At 39.5% G+C, this 21,985-nt stretch overlaps 1 protein-coding gene across 9 annotated transcripts in view; it reads right to left on the reverse strand.

Moving 5' to 3' along the window:
- si:dkey-237h12.3 (teneurin-3) overlaps positions 1 to 21,985 on the reverse strand; it is a 136,573-nt gene that overhangs the window by 82,571 nt on the left and 32,017 nt on the right. Inside the window, exon 1 of one of the 9 annotated variants that reach the window (XM_067517768.1) lies at positions 17,941 to 18,250. The exons of 7 other annotated variants lie outside the window; for them this stretch is intronic. The gene's annotated coding sequence lies outside the window, so the exon portion shown is untranslated. Of the gene's footprint in view, positions 1 to 17,940; positions 18,251 to 21,985 lie in introns of those variants that run through there. One more of the 9 variants, XM_067517769.1, reaches the window with a different exon arrangement.

Consider the following 21,985-nt stretch of genomic DNA (forward strand, 5'->3'; position numbering starts at 1 on the left):
GGAAAATCAGTGAGTCATCAACTCAGATGATAGAAGAGCTTTCAAAAAAGACCAGTTATAAATACATATAAACAATGAGATAATCCTTTTTAAAATAGCAGAGGGACATTTGATATGGGTGGAGGACAGTTTAATATTTTCACCACTGTGGCACTAGGCAGAGCTTTTCGAAAAAATGAGGTTTCAATCAGAGTAACTTAATGAGTATATGACGATAAGAAACAAAAGAGAAGTTGTGAAAACATATCAATAAATTGTTCCAAGTTTATCCAAGTCATAATATCTTAGGGGATAAACATGCTCTTTCTCTTACTACAGCATTATTAAAACCTGTGTTTGTGCTCAGACCCATAGCACTCGTTACAGTTAAGGAAAGACAAGTTATCATGACAAGTTCTTGTCGCAAATGTTTTGCCTATATACAGATTCAACAGACAAAAAAAAAAAAAAAAAAAACAGCAGACAGCAGAAGTATTCACTTATCTTTTGTGAGATGACAGAAATGGACGTTACGTCCTGCACTGTCCTATATTGTTCACCACTCTGCTGTTTGGTGCTGGGCAGGTGGAGGACTGTAAAGTGGAGTTTTTTTTTTTTTTTTTTTTTTTTTTTTTTTGTGGTTTAAAACAGCTGCTGGCATCCAAAAAGACAAAGCAAAAACAGTTAAGTTATAGACTGCCAAATAATGAGCTGAAAAGATGCTAAATAAAGTGTTAGTGGAGCAACTGTATAGTCATGTGCTAATTCTCTGTTGGTTCAACACCACAGATAACCCACATCACATGACTACACTGATTAGAGCATTTTTAGCGTATACTGGAGTGCCTGTCAACTAATTACATTTCTCAGCATATTTAGAAACTAATGAATCTCCACAGTCTCTATTCTATGTATAATTTTGCAATGCACCCTGCAGTCTCCAGTGCAACATGTTTCTGCAAATTCTTGAGATCCTAGTTTGTTTGCACATTTGATGCGCTGTTATAATCATAATAACAGCAGCAACCTGCCACTTCCTGCCACTGCAACATCCAGTTTTTTCCGGGAACAACGCAATAGGACACAATGTCTCCAACTGTATAATATAAACAAAGCACCAACATGGAAGTAGGAAATGGAGACACGGGGGAGACATGCGCTCATCCAAATGTGTCTCTGCTCTGCACTTTGTTGCGAGTCTGTTTTGAAAGGTTGTTTTGGCATTTGTGTTAAAAGAAGCTGCCTGTTTCAATCTTTCTCCTGTGCGTTTTAGAACTGAACTGGCCTTGAGAGTCGTCACTCACCCAGTCGGAGCTGCTGTGATGGTTTGAATGGATTGTGCCTTCAGTAACAGCCAGTAGTTGTGTGATTGGCTGATTGAGCCAACATAAAACCTTGGTTAAGTTGGTCCTGGCCACCTCCGTGAAGCTTTTGAACATTCAGAGCCTTGCTAAAGGTTTTTAAGCAATTTATTTCCAACTGCACCAAGCCTCAGAGTGTCAGGAACAACAACAAAACACCGGTTCTGCTAAAGTGCGAGTCATTTCTCTGTGTAAAGCACTATAGGTTTGAATTAGTAATTCCACAAAAAATGTTGCCTACATCATCTTAGGGGTCATAGAAATGTGACATGTGTACTCGGGGGAACTATTCATGTGCCTCCCCATTCGTTTACAGCTCGCTTCCCCAATCACTTGAGAAAATGGCTGCAGGAAAAAAACAAACCACTCATGGTTGTAGTGGCACAGTCTTTTCCAATGGCTGCTATAATTGCATTTCCTGTGCAAATCGTTCAGTTTGTCGGGGAACCAGACAAAGGAAGCAGAATCCATCTAAAAATGGGAAAGCCTATCTTTTCCTTATTAACTGTTGGCATATTGTTCTCAACTGGATGCACTCCACTTGCACAGATGACTAATTTTCACCTCCATTGTGAGACAATTTGAGGAGAAAAAGATTTATACAGTATATATCTTTCACACCACAGTGAATAAACAAATGCCACAATGAAATCTATGTGATATTATATAGGGCTTGATGTTTATATAGTCAGCTGGAACTTCTCATGGAAAAGTGGAAGAGTCCTCTATTGATTAACTAATCATATTCCCAGAGCTATTAAAATTCTACATCCTCTCAAGGGAGACAGAGATAAATAAAGTGCTGTCAAGAACCCGTTGTAAAAATGACACAAAATCCAATGAAATGTAAAAGGTATTAAGTTGAAATTAAGCATCAGTTGATTGATCTAACAAGTGCTTTGTCTTATAAATGTCAAAAAACTATTTTAAAAAGTGACTGCCTGATTTACGCTGAACAGAAAAGTAAATATTTGAATAGCCTGTTGTGTCTGACCAAACTCCAAGGTATTAAGTTTGGTGTGATAAGACAAACAAAAGCAGCAAAGCCTTACATTACATTACAAGCTGGAAGCGGGGAATCTTAACAAAAACGACTCAATTCATAGTTTGCACAAAAAGGTGCAGATTCATTTTACTCCATTTGACTAATCCATAGATCAACTGAATGTTTCCGTCTCAATGCAAAGTTGTTTACAAATGCAGAGTGTACCTAATTAGTAACTATAAATAATAATAATGATAATAATAATAAGGCTTTTGTTAGAATGCATCACACATTAACAATAAAAAATTGTTGAGTATATGTAGATAACACTGTACAATTATAGTACAAAGATGCCTTGTATTTATCACGGCTGATAAATACATGGTGCAACCTTATACTGTAGCCATTAGTTCGAGACTCATCATTTATTAATGCATTGTCATCCCAGTCTCTTATCTGAGGAAAAGCAGTCAACAAACAATACATACTGGTGCCCCTATACTTCCTCCTAACTGACTTCTGCAAACATTCCCACATATAGATCACTAAGCCAAAATTTCTTGCAGTGTCTAGCTCTAGAGTTGGAGCTACAGCACACAGGCTGAAAATCCCTTTGCTTTCCAAAGAGCTTTCCTGAGGCCAAGGCTATGAATTGATATCCCACAGTTGCATTACTCTTGGCCACAGAACAGAGCACGGGACGAGAATAATAATAGGACAGATCATTGCTGTTTACTGCTCACCAACTAGTGCATTACAGGGGGGTTGAGCTGGAGATGTCAATACCCTCAATGGGCCTAAGTAATAAACTTCATGTGTGCTAGCACATGTTCAGTTATAAAGTCCATTAGGAGTGCAAAGATGCTGATTGACATCGGAAAATCGAAACCAGAGTCAGAGATACTGTATGGCTGCACCAGTTGAAAACCACAGATTCCAAAATAAATTCTGTAGAAAATCAGTTACGCTAATTTCTGAGCTTGGCTAGCACAGTTATCCAACTCAAAACACTCGACGTATTTCAACACTCGACAAGAACAATGACGCAATTCTTGATAAAATGCCGGCAGTGTGAAATAGATGCCACATTAGCATCAGGTTTACTCACAGTAGTAAACCTCATTACTCACATAGGAAGGCAACAAAGGAAAAAAGTCACAGTAAAGTTATCAGCTGAAGGCAGGTAAGGTAACGTTAAACATGTTTTTACAGTGTCAGCGTTATCAGCTACTTTCAAAGCACCTTAGCTGATGACTTCACTGGTCGAAGGCAACATGCTATTCAGTGTTTGAAATGCAGCATTTATGATGTTGGCTCACAAACTGTCCTAAAGTTACACAACAACAACTCTGCAGCTTTTTAAGTAAAAATGACATAAAAACAAAAATACATTCCAGTACTGTGTTATATTGTTAAACAGCAGGTTGATATATTCATGGGTAGGAGTTTCCACTGTTTACTGTTGCTAAAAGTAAGATGGGCAGCAGTGGCTCAGTTGGTAAAGTGGCCTACCAACCATAGGGTCAGTTGCACAGTGCCAAGTACCGGTCCCAAGCCGGTAGAAATTGGGTAGGCTTGCATCAGGAAGGGCATCGTGCGTAAAATGTACCAAATCAACATGCGGACCAATAATCTGCTGTGGCGACCCTGAACTCATGGGATAAGCCAAAAGGGGGAAAAAACTAAAATAAATCACTGCTTATTACCTAATGAATAGTACAATAGTCCATTTTAGTGCACTATGGATGAAATAGGATTATAATTATTAATGCATTAATGTGTAAACATCAGTGCTGTGGCTGTGGAGCTGATTTAAGCTACTTTAGACACTGACAGGTGATTATTACATTAAATGATTAATCAGTATTAAAAAGGTGATTGTAAATCATGTTTTTGTATAGAAGCTGCATCTAAACAAGTAACTAAATCAGTCAGAGTAAAAAAGCTTAAATGGCACAGTAGTTCCATTACTGTAAATAAACATTTTCTATACTGTATAATGTATAGAATATTGAAAATTGAAAAGAATAATATCAGCTGAATCTAATTAATATTGATTCAACCCTGAACCTTAGTGCATTGTATTGTTACAAATTGAGTTGTATCATTTTTGTATCCAACTGTGGCCCATATATCGAGATACGTATTGAATTGCTGGAGAGGCAGAGATTCAGCCCCGACAGTCCACACATGTCCACACACACACACACACACTTTAACACTCCCTGAGAAAAGCCTCGCAGCACTACTGATGTTTTGGAATTTTCTGTGAGGACACCCTCTGCCGCAAGAAGAACTAAGATGCAACCTGCGTACCCTCTGAGGCTTGCTGCATGCTCAATCAGCAATATGATATGCCCACGGCCCTGTGCTGAGGTCACTGCTGGAGTCTTGAAGACTGATCATGCATGAGGTAGCAACACAGTGTTCCCCCACTAATGTGCCAAGCTAACCATGCTGCTTCTACAGCTACTATTCAGCTGCAAAGACTGAGCTTCACCCTGAGGAAACTGGGCTCTGCTTCAAACATCGAAATGAAAAGTGAAGACACATGTCAGGCAGTGAAACTGTAAGCAGTTCAGTCATCAAATAGAGAATTTTGGTCTTGCTATGAAACATAGACAATGGATGAGATCTGAGCACCAATCCACTCTAATCAAGATGACTTTACCGTGGTACAAATTCTGTTGGGGCCAAGTGGCTCGGCATCACAATTCATTTAGTGAAAGGGGTCTTTAAAGTTTAATCTGCTGTGCAGTCGTTCCTAATTTTGAACCACATTTCCCGCACTCCATTTTAGAATGGCTCTCACACGTGTCTACAGAATTTTAATCAATAATAAAAGTAGTCAGGGAAGTCAGATGTACTGTCCTTCAAAATCTCCTTAATGTTCCTTCTCTTGACAACAGCAGACGGTGCTGCCTGCGTTCCAGTCTTCATTCACCTTAGAAAATACCACCCTAAGCCTCATCTGTCATGTATCGGCTGCAGCCTAACATTTCACTTTGTTTGGCAGACATTGATTTTTACCTCCAAGGTGTTGTCAAGGAGGCATCCAACTCATACATACCTCCTCTGTTGTCTCTCCAGAGGCTGCTTTAGAAGAAATTGCAGGAACACACACACATGCCCACCGGAAATAAATAACAACTTTTGAAGGTAGCCTAAAATATTGCCAACTGTGTTGAATACAACACTGGTGGCAATGAAATGTACTGGAGATAACCTGGGTTTTATGAAAGCAGCATTTCTCACTGCCTATTTTTGTTGCGTTTTAAATGTGTGTGGTACTATATAAAGCTTGGCAGCATGTAATCCACATTCAAATATATATTGTAAATACAGATGGAAGCTGATGGAGCATCAGTGTGTATTTAAGTGTGCAGTTTAAGATGAGCACAAATGAGGAGGCATTTTGGTTTGCTGTGGGTGCTGTCCATGCAAGTTTGCTCAGCCAAAACACTCAGGACACTAGATGACAAAACATGTGGTCACTAAAACTGCTTCAGTCTTCTTCAGCAGATTGGTCCAATCCTCCATCCATATGTTATGGGGGTTTACCACCACGGCAAGTCAGATAACAACAATTTACAGTATCAAGCAACATCTTAGCACAACCTCACTCACACACACACACACACACACACACACACACACACACACACACACACACACACACACTCTCTACTGGAGCAATACTTTATATTCATTAACTGCCAAAAATGTTTTAGCCCATAGCTGGTTTAAAAGAGCAACAGTATATCTTACTTAAGATTTGGTTTGGCACCAAAGAGGCATGATCTATGGGGCACCCAAGCTACTTTCAAACTGAGGAGGGATGCTACAGCCTTGATAGTAATACAAACACTAATTATAATAAACTAGATTTTTGCTTAGCACTTTTTCAACAAGGTATGTTGATAAGGTCATCATTGGAGAGTGGGAACTTAAAATTACTACATCATAATGAAAAGCTGAGAATTAGAACTAATTTAAGGCTACAGCAGGTAACTTTTTGATTTTAAGATTTTTGCTGGCTCCATAACTTGTTTTGTTTTAATGTGGAGAAGGGCTGTCAAAGTCTGCAGTGAGGCTCACTCTTCTAACCAATTAGAGAAGATCAAACTCTATTCGTGACGAATAGAGTTTGGCTTTGACACAGTGTCCGTATCTGAAGAGTAGAGCCGGGTGATTTCTAAACTTGTGCTGCAGACGGATTCACAAAAGTGGCTTTAAGTTTAAATATTTGGTCATAAGTTTTGAACAAATAAATATTGTGGCCTGATGATAAAAATACTTTCAGAAGTATCTCAACCATCACAAATGAAGGTCTTTATACCCAAGGACAGACAAACAATTTCATAGTATAGTAATGACAACAATTTTCTGTAACAAACAAAAAACACTTCAGGAAGAAAAAAAAAAAACCTCTTGTATTCTCCTTTAATATAGTGCTTCAGTGATTTGCTGTTCTGAACAAGCCTTCGCACATTTCAATTCAGGTTTGATCTCAGTTCCGTGTTGATATTTTGTTGAGGAAAAAAAAAAAAGCACCAGTGACAACACAGTGTTGGCATCTTTTCTTTTCCGAATGGGCTCAAAAGTGACGGCGAAACAAAAAGGGGGCAAGGTTTGGCTGTGCATCTCTCAGGCCGCTTACTTCTTGCTAAGGGCAAGAATCATAAACCTGCTGTGTTTTTAAAAGCTAATTATAAATATCCTGAATATGTATGAAAATGAAGGAGACCAGCGAGGACAACTTCTCGCTGCAGAAGCACAGAAGACTGATAAGTTTCCTACACTTGGCTGCCTTATACATTTGAATTCCTCTCCAAGAAGGTCAAAAGTTCAGTTCTTTTCACTGTGCAAGATGCTGAATTGTTTTGTGCCTACAATATTTACTGTGTCTCAGTCTGGAAGAACATCGACTAAATGTTTCATATGCAAAATGTATTTTACTGCGCTAATAGCATAAGTAGCAAAAACTTCATTTAGGCTAATGGTTGTAAATGCAATCATTGCCATTTAATGGCTTTGATGAGTATATGTATAGTATACTAATAAACTACGTGAGGAAACTATTGTCTCCATAATGGATTGGAATCTGCATTTATCTCTACTACAACTTTGAAATATGCAATCGCTGTTAAAAATGTGTCTTTTCCCCCCAAGCAACAACTCTGTAGATATATTTAGATACATTACATTCAGTATATAATTGGCTTAGGTAAAAGTGGGTTTGCGTGTGTGACATTATGTGTAAGTCGGAAAATGGTGTTAACACGGTGGGAGCAACAGAATGGAAAGAAACACACAGCAGCCACATGTCGACAGCATCCATTATGCTTCTCTCCGCACATTCTTCATTTAGCCTCTTCGTATGACTCCACGGGGTTGTGCATATCTGCAGCCTGGTTGCTGCACTTGTAAACTATACAATTTGTGTTTCATGCCACAGCAGGCATCAATTAGCACCTCTCTCACGCCTCTACATCTGAACTGCATCAGATTTGGTTCTGTGCTGCTCAGAACACGATGTGAATTTGTCATGACTCGACTGAAAGGGAGGAAATGTTCAACACTCGGGGGCTCGCTTTTTGCTCACCTTGTGCTTTTAAATCCAGAATGAATATCGCATATTGTGCTTCATGATTACTGATTGAAAAGGTATTCATCCCTGTGGTTGTTTTATCAGCAAAAAGGTACTGTATGAGGGAAAGAAAAGAGATATTTGTCATGGATGCACCTGGATTTTTCAATTACACAACATCTGGGTTAAGCAAAGTCCCATTTGCACAGAATTGATGTGAATGAGTTATTCTTGAACCATTTTTTACATTTCTATTCACAAATATGCTAACGACAAAGACGCCCTAGATGAAAGGCCAATATTATAGAGTTTCAAACCTGAGGTAAACACAGCGACTGCACTGCAAGATTTTAATTTCGCTCATCAAATGTTGCATTTTATAATTCAGCATATTGAGGAAGTATGTGTACAATATGATTATATTGTAGCCCTTTATGTTTTACTACCAAATTTAGCACAAAGTAAAAAGTGGTGTGATGTTTTGGTAGATTTTTCGAGCAGACAAGGTGAGAGACACTGAAAATACGATTTTTTTAGGATTTTTATGATTTTAAAAGTTTGTTTTGCAGCCTTTCATTTAAAACTGCAGCTTGATGCTGTCGTCAAACTGTGCCGGTCCTGCTCTTAACAGCTCACGCAGCAGAACGTGAATGACTATGAAACGTCTCTGCAGTGAAAGACACTGATCATCTTTCAGATTAGGCTTAATCATGTTTGCTTTGCCCCAGTTAGATAAGGGAGTTACGTCATCAACACATAAGCTTTCTCATGTCTCCTCTCATGGTCCCTGTGCTTTTCCCTCCCGCTCACCAAATGGCAGCAGTAGGAGGCAAAGGATGGTCCACATTCACACCCGACTGAGTCATTTCACACTGGAACACATCCATCAGAATTAAGATCATAAAATGCCAAGACAAGACTGACAATGGAAACTGAGAAGTGAAATCTGAGAGAAAAGGCGGCAGCAGGCAGCATATGGCTTAGTGAAATCATAATTTGCCAGCTCATAAAAGGCAGCAGCTGGCTAAGTTTCCTGGTTGGGATTAATATTGGATGACCACGCTATATGTATTTTCTTTACTCTTGACCTGATTAAAAAGCACACAGATATATCGATACAGCGGCAAAACCACAGTTGGCACCACAGTCACAGTTGTTCCCAGCATCGTGTTACAGCCATACTGTCCAGGAGACTGTGACCATTTGCGTCTTGCTTTCTCGTGCACCTTGCTCAAGAGCTCCAGGGTGTTGAGGGAGCACTATTTTTTTTTTTTCATTTTTTTGTTTGCTGTAGCATAAGAACCCAGACCTAGAGGGAATAATAAACTTTAACACAACTAAAGCTTGAAAAAAGATGCTGAAGTTTGGAACAGCCTAAAAAAAAATAAATAAAACTAGATAACAAATTTCAATAACATGAAGCGCATGTATTCAAAAGATACACTTAGGTGTAATGCTGGACACAATCTGAGAGCACAGCTATCTCCCTTTCAGCACCAAAATTACATCAAGATCTTCATATAACAAGATGTGACATTGGTAATCATGTACTGATTCGCTACAAAGAAAAATAAAATAATTAAAGAAAAAAAAAACTCAACACAACAGAGATATACTCTGCTTGTTTTAAAACTTAACTTGCTCTGCACACTATGCAAACAAGCATAAGACAATTAATTTTGACCTCATCCTGATGTTTATTCAAGGCACTGTCAATAATGTAATCCCTATGATTTAGTTAGAAATCACATCTGCCACATTCAGGTGAAGGCCATTTGTCTCCTCCATATTCATAGGCAACAATATTGACTAAATGTCTTGTCTGGCTAAGGATACAATGGGCAGTGTGAAACTAGAGGATAAGTTGGTGTGAATATAAGCAGGGACGAAATGCATACAGGAGATTCTGGGATTAACTGTGGAAGTTATTATGCCGCGCAGTCTCCTCAGCCAGGTCCAGACACTGACTGACATCGAGGCATTACTATAGCAGACTTTTTGGCAGACAAGTTAACAGCAGTGTACAACCTCCTCAGGGTTAAAGGGTTAGAAAGACTTTAAAGTATCCCATGTCGTGAGTAGCTAGCGGTCAAAAACAACAGGCTCCGCTTTCAAAACTCAAAAACGCTGTAAATCATACCTGTAGCGAGCTAACCTGCGGCTACAGTAGCACTCGGAAACAGAGGTCAATAACTATGGTGAGACACATTTACGCAGAGTCTTTGTGTTTTTCAGAGTGACAATAGAATCTCATTGTCAGGTGTTTAGTTAGATAAGGTTGTACACCCGCAGGGATTAGCGTCTGCTTTTCATCAATGTAATGCTTTAAAAACAGGTTTAGCAAACGTACGGTGGATCAACCAATTTAAATGCTAAACCTCTTTCTCTCTGAAGATTGGGGCCAGGGGCTAAACACGTAAAGATAAACAAATCAACCTAGCTTTAAGGACTTGGAGCAAGGCAAAAAAAAAACAAAACTGAATGACCCTTACACCTTTATTTGTACAGCAAGTACTGGGGAAATGGTGATATAGCTTGCAAAGTGTTAAGGTGAGAGGCTGATTCCCTTGTTTGCTGCGATAATGTTTCCAGTGTCAGGTTCCTCTGTTAGAAAGAGCCATCCTGAGGCACTGGATTCAACTCTAAATATGCAAACAGGGTTTCAGGACTTTGAGATAACAGCAGGAGGACGCAATGAAGAAATGTCACTGGTTCTGGTTTAACATAACACAGTCGTAGCCACTTGTATGTACAGTAACAATATGCACCACCACTGCTCATATGTTACCCACAGCAGTAGCTGAATTAGAAGCTGGCTGGATCATGCTGAGAAGTGACATTACTCTTTGAGAGCAGCATAATGATCACTATCAATCTCTTCATTGTCGAGTCACATTAGTGAAATATCAGGGAGGAGTACTGGAAAGGGGAAGGAGACCGCCGAGAGACATCCTCCACCATGGCAGCATGGCAGTGCATTAATCACAGCGGCGGGACCCTCTCTGTGTCCAGGCTGAACACTGTCAGGGTAAACACTTCAACCGATCGAGATGCTACGGATACGCCAAGAGAAAATTCTTAGCTGGTATGCCACCACATTGGAAAAGAGTGCCAGCTTTCTCTTTGCAGCTCATAACTGTCACTGCTTTCTCATTTTAGATTCACATTTTCTCTTAGGCCATTTGAAACGTCGCCGCTGATAACTTCAGTCGTCTTTTTGAACAAATACAGAGTCAGCCAAGGAGACAAAACTGTCATTATTTCATAATCAGCCAGGCTCAACAAAGATTTCCTGCTGCAGATATTCAACTCAGTAATTCCGAATGTAATAACAAGCAGCAAAGATGCTGTATTTAAAGCTATAATACCACATCTGACATGCACCATAAAACAGCTGGATGAACGCTTCATGACTCTCAAAGCCTATACAGAGACAAATCTGCAACAATTTCATCCATTAACACCATCAATCTGAGTTTGCTCCATCAGTTTCAGTTAGTGTTGACTGCTCGACAGTCTCTGGCAGAGTTGCTACAAGTGCCCTTTTTCGCTAGGAGAAATTTTTCTCCTAGCGAAAAAGTGAAACTTTTTTTTTGTCTTTCCGTCTAGTGTTGCAGCACACATGTCATAGTCAAGTGGTTTCTTGAAACCACCCATTCCCCTACTCTGCTACTGCCATCTAAATAATGAATACTCTGCCACTTGCAGTAATCCTCCAGCAGCCATCCCCAGAAATAGAACAAAGTCAGAAGGAGCACTCGTTCTCTCTCCTTCACTTTCCAAAACAAATAATGCTGATTCCTGAAAAACCCATTCAAATACCTAAAACTTCAATCGTACGGCACATTAATGATGTGCAGCACTCGTGTTTGCAAACAAAAAAATTTGCAAAAAGTTGAGTTAATGCAGTGAATCTACATTCTTGGCCACAGCAAGGTTTTGACTTCAAAGTTTTGCTTAGTATCTATTTGAAGGCAACATCAAAGCATGGGTAAGCCAATGATTTCAAAAGGCATCCAGAGCTAACCAGAAAGGTACAGTAACTGCGAAGGGCACCTTTGGGCTTCATATGATGGATGATAAGGAGAAAAGACAGAAGGAGGGAGCGAGAGATGCAGGCGAGAGAGAGGTAGGGGAGACGGCCACAACGAGAATTATGTGAGGGAGAGGTGAGCTCCTATGAAAGGTATCCTTAATTAGATGAAATGTTTGCCCTCTTCCACACATTCCTTCATGTGGTGCCAGAAAAAAAGACCAAAGCTGATGAGTCTGGGGAGAACTATCTGCCTAAGTGGCCTTTTATTGGGGGATAAAAAGCTCCTCTTTGCCTCTGTTCCCATCCACTGCCCCTGATTATGGAAGATGTGAAGGCGGATGAAAGCAGGGGCCAAGGATTTCTGACGCTCCTATTGTATGCAGATGTGACGACAGGCCTGGCATTTGGCAGATGAAACCTATGAACTGCCTTCTGAGCTCTCAGCCAATTATGACAGGGAAAAGAAACTAAAAGGAGTAAGGCTCAAATATTGTAATGGTGTATGAGCCTAAGAATTTACCCCCAAAATGATGACACAATGCAACAAAACTATGCTGCAAATAAAGTTTTAGCAACTGTTTAACTCTCATAGTAAAAAAAAATGCATAAATAAATAAAAAATACACACACATCAGAAAACAATTGTGTGTCTGTAGAAAAACTCTCATTATAGCCACACAGTGATGCCAACTATGGACCATGCATATCTGAATAAATATTAAATGTCAATTAAAGCTGCACATGCAGGTTACCTGCAGACAACAATGATCATCCAAATAGGTTTCATGGTTACGTACTTTCATCTAAAAAGGCATCAAACTTTGGCACTTGCAGCAGTGTTGATTGATCAAGTGCCACACTAATGAAAGCTGTGAGACTAAGGGAGATTAGATGGTTGCTAAGCTTTGACCCTGAATGTGAAAACAGCAAGGCCCGGGGATTGCTATCATAAAGCTGCTAAATGGCTTATTTCACCTCCAGCCATGGTAGCCACCCACTGGCATCACAGTTTGGATAATGATACCGTAAATGTCCGCAGTAAACAGCTGAGGAACAGGGGTTCCGGCCCTACCCCATTACCATTACACGAGATGGGGATGATCATTACCTCGTGAATTCCAGTCACAATTTCAAAACAGCCACACACATATTCATAGGTTATGAATGCAATAACACAGAAATGGAGGGTCTAAAGTTCCACACAAAATGGCACATGGTGAGCAATTTTCATAATCCTGAGTTTTGAAGAAAGTGTTCTGTATAGGACGATGATAGTTAAAATGTATATGCAAGTATAGTAGCCTCGAGACAATGGTGACTTTTAAAATCAAAAAAGAATAATATAATACACATTAATAACCATAAAGGTCTTGCTCTCTTGTCAAACCACACAACTTTTCGCCAAAGTATAATCACAAGTCGGCCATTACGAGTTATTTTTGAGACAGCAAAGCGTTCACACTGGTCTGCAAAATATAATACGTGTCAGCGGTGGAAAATTACCTCATAGCAGGTGAGGATTTAGGATTCTTACAGATGTGGCTAAAAGCGCCTTAAAATGTGTTGGTGCCCATACACCTGATTGAAAAAATGGTCCATTTTAGTTCCGAAGTGTTGAAATGAAAAGCTCTTTTGTCATGAATACCTGCACACGTTTGGCTTGTCATAGAATGAAACAGAGTAGCTGTGAAAAGAGCTGAATTTAACCTGCGATAAATAAGAGGACTGTAGCGATATTTCAAGCAGACTGTTGTCTTTAATTAGTATCACAAGTGTCTTCAATCTTCCCGCCATTCATTGAGTCTATTTAAAATGGAGAAAAGTATTCAATGTGATGTTTGGTGTCACTGTGGGCAGCATACTGAACATGGGCGAGAGAAAGAAAAGAAGAGAGTTGTCTGATGAGATAAAGAAGAAAATAACTGTCAAACATGGTTAAGGTAAAGGCTACAAGACCATCTCCAAGCAGCATGGTGCTCCTGTGACCACAGCTGCAAATACTATTAAGAGGTGTATGGTCCATGGGACTGTAGCCAATCTTCCTGGTTGCGACCACAAAAGGAAAATTTACCCCATTTAGAACAGAAGGGTGGTTTGGATGGTGGAAAAACAAACAACCAAATTCAAAACAGATACAGGCTAATTTGCAGAATAAAAGGAACAACAGTCCAGTTTTCGTCTTTAAAATGAAAGTGGGCTACATTACATGTAAGGAGACCCAGGGAGAACCCTCTTTTTTTTTTTTTCCCAAAATGAAATTACAAAAATGCATATTGACAGGACACAATGCCTCTGGAGGACTGACTTTTAGATAGATTAAACTAAATGAGAAACTTTTGGTCACATAGTAAAATCAGCACCACGTTCACAGTGTGAACTGTAAAACAAAAAAAAACAAAAAAAGAGGAGGCTCAAAGAATTCTTTAAATCTCATATAGTCCAGGGTGAGAAAGCACTGTCTCCGTTTAAGGTCATGACTCCTCTGGCAGGATAATGACCTACTGTAAAACATTATCCAGAGCCAAAACATTATCCATTTAAAAGCACCAAAAACAGATGAGAGTGGCCTGCTACACGAGTCCCGATTTTAATCCAATTGAACATCTAAGGACAGAGCTGAAACTCAGTTTCAGTTAAAAGGACCCCCCCCCACCCCCACCCCCCACCTGAAAACATGACGACAGGAGCTACAAAAGGCACTTGATTACAGTGTCTCAAAATGGGGCTCTACAAAATTCTAATTTAGGAACATTGTTTGCCACATCACTTTAATTTGTTGTATTATTTAAAATCATGTGCTGTACAAAAAAAAGTGAAAAGCAATGTGTCCATGTTAAATATGCATTAGAGTAAAGCAGTCTACTGTGGGGGAGGGTGTGGCCCTCACTGGACCTGCCTTCTCCTAGACAGCAACCTGAACTTTTAAAGGCCACAGGGGAAGGACACATCATATGGAGGACCTCACTAGCACTTCAAATGCATCATGAACCTGGTGGACAGTGGTGCCACAGTCTCAAATTTGGTCACCAATAAATCAAATCACAAGACACATCAGTTACAATATGAGTCTACGCCTTACTACACACATACATACAGATCCACATCAATATGATCCCCATGTAATCAGGTCTGGCAGGATATTTGTGTGTGTGTGTGTGTGTGTGTGTGTGTGTGTGTGTGTGTGTGTGTGTGTGTGTGTGTGTGTGTGTGTGTGTGTGTACTTTCCAGTTTTCTAATTCATTTTGAGCTGTGAATAGCTGCCCTTAAACTGTATTCCAACCTTGTGGTTGGACACACAAAGGGAAACCATCATTCAGCCTGAATTTAGTGAGTTTGACAAGGTGAGCAAAAGTCATTAACGAGCAAAGTTTGACAGGATTTTTGTTAAAAGGACACCCAACCACCAATCAATATCAATGATGTTTTAATCAAGCCGTTAAGTCATAATTAGAAATCGTGAACTTCATTCAATTGCAATCAACACTTTTATTATACAAAATAAGTCAACATAGTTGAACCTGCATTATTAATCTTTTTACCGGTAATTATGTTTCATATTTTAATTAACTTTTGCCAACAGACACTGGTTAAGGCTTTCAGGTGTGGAGATTTCTCATCCACACTGTTGACTGAGTTTTAATTTAAAACAAGGGTTCAGTGTCTCCCAGATGACACAACTACGTGGACAATTTCACACTCGCATGCTTTCCGAAAAACCTTAAAAAATTATTTCATGTGTGGATATTAGAGATGATATCATAAATAAAATATGTGAAAAAAGAAATGGAATGTGGAAGGGTACAGCCTTTCAACCAATAATGCAATCAACTACCTGTTAATTAGTAATGAGTGTATGTGTATTTAAATGAATGGTTTGTGCTTGCAATAAACACACACACAAAGAAAAATAAATCTTGAAAGTTTTTTTCCATCATGCTTTCTTGAAGCCACATTGTCTGAATCGTTGAGACAATAAAAGGATGGGTAACCCACTGATGGGTTTAAAGATTAAAAAGTATTCTGAATGACTTTTGGATAAAGCTTCTGCTTGCTTCATAACCGGATACGACTTGAACAGAACATACATTCAGAAGTCCACATGGACAGATCAAACTCGCCTAATAACAGATACAAACAGTCCTCATCCAGACATTACATAAATTAAACAACAGTTCATCCTCGCATTACATAAATTATGGAACAGTCCGTCCAGAAACCACATCGTAATGCACAAAAGCCTTTGCCGGCTAAGGGCTCGCTGGCCCTGAAGTCTTGACGTGTGTTTGCCAGTAAGAGGAGACTGCAAAAGCTGCGTGGTGAAATATGAGCTGAGAAAATTAAAACAAAAATTGGTCAGACCTTACTGTTAATGCGAATGCCGAGCAGCTTTATTCCACAGAGAAAACCAGGGATCTAAAGCGAGCCAATGTAACGGATTGATACTCAACCAGCCCATTACAAATGATTTTGAGGTTAATATTCCTTTTCTGATTGCACATACACTCGCTGCCAGCATTAAAACTTTCCCTCTGCTGCAACACTCAGCATGTATGGAAGCACATTTACTGCTTTCACTAGGGACACAAACCCACTTATTCAATGTAATTACCACTGACAAATATAAGGATGGCTGGATCACAATATACCCACCTCCTCAGCAGCATGCCCACCCCTTCAATTACCCCGACACATTGCTGCAAAAGCAAACGTGGCCGAAACCCAGCTATAGTAAAACTAATACCTCTATGAGACTACAGCTTTAACAATCACACAACTGATGGATGCTGAAATGAGCAAATAAATGTGCAAAGAAATTAATCTTTTCCCACTCTTTCAGGCAACTAAAAATACACCCGCCTTGCTCCACAACTCACCTTATGGCCTGGAGAATAATTCATTGTGATGCCTCATAAGATGCCGTGCCCGCCGAGGAAATTTACGTGCTCATATTTACCTGTCATCTATAAAATGTATGTGAGGCTGAAACTGTATGACCCTTTGCAGCACTCAGACTTATTCCTCCTTTGATGCATCTGCTCTTCTTACACTGGCCACCACTGGCTACACACCAATTACTTTTGGTCTTTGTAGCTATTGGTCTGCTAAGCACTTCAATCCATCTCAGTCTCCATGAGTCCATGACGTCAGCCAGAAATGATTAATCAAACACCAAAAGCAAGCACCTAGGATACACCCTGTTTGCATACATTACCCACAATACTTTGCTGCTGTCATGTTAAATATTGAATGCATGAGGAAGCATGAGCCAATTAATAAAGAGTATAATATCTTATTATGGTTCAGAAAGCTTAAGGCAACACACTCCAATATTGCATTTCAAACAAGATTAAAATCACCTGTATAATAGTTTCTGATCGTGTGGAAGAAACCACAATCCTAAGTACTATAATAAAAATACTAAATACTAATAAAAATAATAGTAAAATGAATAATTTTAATTCACCGAATTTCACCACAAACATTTCACCTAAAAACATTTCCAAATGAACACAAAGCAACTTGCTAAAGACCACAATATGCTTTAAGTTATTGCTTATTATAAATACCATGTGGGCATGAATTTGGGGTAAGTGCAAGGCACTGTACTATCAATTAACAAGTGTTAGACTGCAGTACCATTTTAAACACAATACACACCACCCCCTCATAAGAAGAAGCAGAAAAAACACAGGGGGATTGAAAGGAATACAATAGACTGTAGCTTTCCGCAGTAACAATAGGCCCAGGCCGTCAGAAGAGGTACTGGTACGCAGACCTTGTAATGCATTAAACATTATTTCGCCACATCCAAGTTGTTGACAGATGCAATGAATGCTCAACTCCAAATCTGTCAGCACAGACGTCCAGCACGAAAGGACACAAGCAAACCACAGCACAATCAAAAGCTGAAGATGGAGTGCAGATTAGAATTTTGGTTAATTGGTTTTACTCTTATTATAAAAGGATTACTGAGAAGTTGATGTGTTACCTTAAAGAAAGCCTGTGGCAATTCCCCACTGAGGCTTTACTGTATCAAGGTCCTCTTCTCAGGCTGCGATGCTGCTTTGTATTGGATTTACAAGCACTCCAGATCTCCTCCTTGTCTTCCTACTGCTGCTACGCGAGCCACACGCTGCACGAGAACACTATTGCACTGACACATGGATGGCACTCAAGCGATGTCAAAAGGGTTAAAACCTAGTGGACTGGAAAGTCACACCAGCATCGTTCTAGTTGCCAGCCACCGCTGCCGCACTCTTCAGCAGGCAGCTCTCCACCTCTCCCTCTTTCCTTTTTTTCCCCCTTTTCTTTTTCTTTTTTTTTTTTTTTTAAACTCAACCTATCTCATGGGCTTCTCCCCCCTCCTTGTGTGAGATGGTAGGCGAGAGCGCTAGGCGATTTGCACCACTCTATCATGGATCGTGTTACGCTGTCTGGCTGTAGCGGCGGTCACAGATGATAGGCTGAGGAGCTTTGCGTGTGTGTTTACCCCTCAAAAGATGTAGCGGGAGAAGAGAAGAGGGAGGGAGAGGTGAGCTGCCTACCTTAAAACACAAAAACCTGGAACGGTTTTCCAGAAAACATAATCCAGCTCGGTGACAGAGTACAAAACCTTAATTTGAATTTATAAGACAGAGAGCGTCACTGAGTTACTGCGTGTAGACATTTATGTGCTACTTTTAAATAGATCTCGGTCAGTCTGACATCATTTGATTAATCACATTCAGTTGTTTTCGTTTTGCTGACATTTGCAATTGATATCAAATGTATGCCATATTAATTTAATATGACACGATATCTTAAGCGCATTAGAACACACAGGTGCGTGGTACATACCGCTGCAGTTAGAAACTTGCAAAAGCAATAGCTCCATTCACAATCACAAATCTCAACAATACATGAGCCGATACTTTAAACACTGATGACTCTGAACATCAGAACAATGAGAACACTGAAAATAATTAATTACCACCACACTTTTACACCGTCTGTGTCAGTGCCGAGGATGAGAACTGCAGCTATTGCAGCCTTGTTTTGATCCCATCTTGTTAGCTACGGTGTCAGGGATGTTTGTTTAATTTTGACAGCATTTTAAAAAGAAGGCAAAATATTTGACTGTAAAGACACTTTCACAAACTGTGGGTCCCAAATCAAACAAAGATTGTTTATTTCACATGGTCCTCTGTGAACTGGATATGTCTTCGTCCTCATTAGCTCCATAAAAAGGAATGCTGGATATTTTTTTTGGGACGTAGCCCAAATAAAGGGGACATATGAATATTAGTAAACAGCTACACTATGTCGCTCTGATAGGTGGAGCTACTATATCTTATCATTGGCTGCTTTCATACTACTGAGCACTTTTATGAACTACAATTTAAAAAACAGCTATCAGGAATCTTTTTGTATTTCTCAGTTTCCCTGATTTTAACTGCATGACATTATTTGTGCCAAATTCCTATAGAGATATTCATTAGTAGCAGATCAGCTATTGATGTGTCCGTGACATTTTTATTGTTCAAATGAAACTGATGAGATAATGCTTTTGATTTCTAGTGGAAGCGGTGATCTAACCATCTTCCATCTATGCACTCGTCAAACTCTGCCCTCTATTAGTGATTCAGACAACTGTCTAGACTTTGTTTATCTGTGCATAGTGAGATGAGCTGGAAGCAAGTAAATTTCTCAGTTATATGCTTTAGGCATAAGTGAACTTAAAGCAGAAATGAAAACATTACATTTTTGTACAAAATATATTTAGATAAGAATAAAGACACTAGACTGACTTTAATTGACAGAGCTACTTCAGGACCATCACCTAGCTACTCCCAACTGTATTTCACATTTCTATAAAGTTGCTGGAGTCAGAAAAGCACTCAGGGACATCCTGACTTGAGTCGCTCAAACAGATAAACCTCCAAAAAGATAGGATGCTACAGTAGACCCTATCTGCCTTCTAAACTCTTCACCCCTAGTGTGAAACCCAGACTCTCTGTTAGAAATGTAACCTGAAGCCCCAAGGATGTTATGTCCTGGAGCATTATCAGGGTTATTTTTCAAAATCTCTCTAGAGCCAGAGATGCAGCTGTTCCCACAGACTGAGTAGTGATCAAGACAAGAACTTCATGCATAAAATCACTGAGTCAGCAGATATACTCATTTTTTACTCAGTAAAAATGGTAAATAAGAGTGCTCTAAAGCACCGATGGAAATCTGTTAATTATGAAACACTACGAATACCAATACTTTATCATAATGTGAAAATAAAGGTTGTATCAAATCTATTACATAAATGTGAATTAGGAAACAATACAGGAACTAACAAATTTAAACAAACAAAGTTTTAATTTGTTTATATGTCTATATAAAGAGTCTTAGGGGGTCATACATACTGAGTTTGTCTACCTTAACTCTTCCCCTATAGGTGTGGACAGTTTTATGCTTTAGGTGCCAGAACATTAAACTTAAAGCAGAACTAAAGATTCAAATTCTATATTTTTCTACCATATTACGGGTGCATCTACCCATCTGTTTATTTAGAATATATTTGAAAATCTTTGAAAACACCTGTCCAACTATGTAATACAACATCACGGACTGCATATGTAAAATTGTTGACTTAAATTTTCCCCACGCAGTAAACTTCTTATCTCCCAGAGACGTCCAGTAATTCACACAGTGCCACAGTGCATCATATCTTATTGCAAAATCAATTGGGCATTTCATTTTTTAAATTATCATGTGGGCGCAGGAGTCTAATACTCTGCTTTCATTAATGACCAACAACTAAAACAGCAAATGACTGATAAAAGTCCTTTGAAGGTGGACATCAAAAGTAGTGCCTCTGGGGTTGAGAACAAGGGAGTGCTTCTTTGACATTTTCCCAGTGCAACCACACATTGACTCAAAGACTTTGGTCACGCCTGTAGGCTCAAGTGGGGAAATATGTTACGAGTTGGAACCGCACTCCTTGTAATCCAGGAGTGTCCCAGTTCCATACGGCTTGAGTGAAATTCATATTGAGTGGCCCAAATTATTATATTCATTCATCCATCCTGAAGAAAAGGTATTTGAAACCTGGTGTAGGACAGGCTATTTTAAGATGGAAGCATTTCTACATTAGTCACTTTAGAACACCTTGGAGATGATGTTGATTTCAATTCTTTTGGGAATAACAAACAGCCGCTTTTTAATTCCCACAGGGGGTGCCTCAGAGAAGGACGGAACTAAAACTAGATGCCATCACGTGGGCAACTTAATGCTTTGTTCACCATATCCTATTACAAGACAAATTTATCAGAATTCAAAGCCATGTTTCATGATAACCTACCTGAGGTGAAATACAATGTAATATGATGAAACTTAGTATTTGTACATGTACTGTTTGTAATGGACAGCAGGGCACAATGGGAATATGGTGTATGTGTACAGAGAAGGAAAACTGTAATTGGGGTTGGAAGAGTAAACAACGGCAGATGGAGAGGTAGTGGGTTTGGGTTTGGTCTGTTCAGGGAATAAATATCAATCTGCTGAAATACCTGCATTTGACAGTCGCCCGTCTACGTTTATCCATCCATCCTGTCAAAGCAGGATTACCCCCAAAAGCCCCCTTGGATACCGAACCACCTACAGACAAGTAGCTCATTTTCACTACAGCACCATGTGCAAACAAAGAGGGCGAGAGAAGGAAGGGAAAAAAATAAAAGTATCTGCACTGGCAAAGATGCTGCAGTAAATTTCACCCGCGTAAACAATGTGGGAAATGGGCCAGGATCTTCTTCACATAATATGCTTAATTTTTCAGCTAAATGGGGAAAATGGATTCTTATTTTCAATAAAGAGCTGTTGCTAAATAACAGCTATTCAGCTCAGTTTCATTTTTGACATGCCAAACTTGTCGGAGGTACTCAGTTACTGCGAGTGGGATGTGGGCGGGGGTGATAGGTCTCTTTGCTCTCCTTGTGCTCCATGGTCTCAGTCCAGCTGGCCTTTAGAATATGGATTATGTGGTGCCGCAGCCAGGCTCTCGCTCC

The sequence above is a fragment of the Channa argus genome, chromosome 10 (assembly GCF_033026475.1).
Source record: "Channa argus isolate prfri chromosome 10, Channa argus male v1.0, whole genome shotgun sequence".
In the NCBI taxonomy this organism is placed as follows: Eukaryota; Metazoa; Chordata; class Actinopteri; order Anabantiformes; family Channidae; genus Channa; species Channa argus.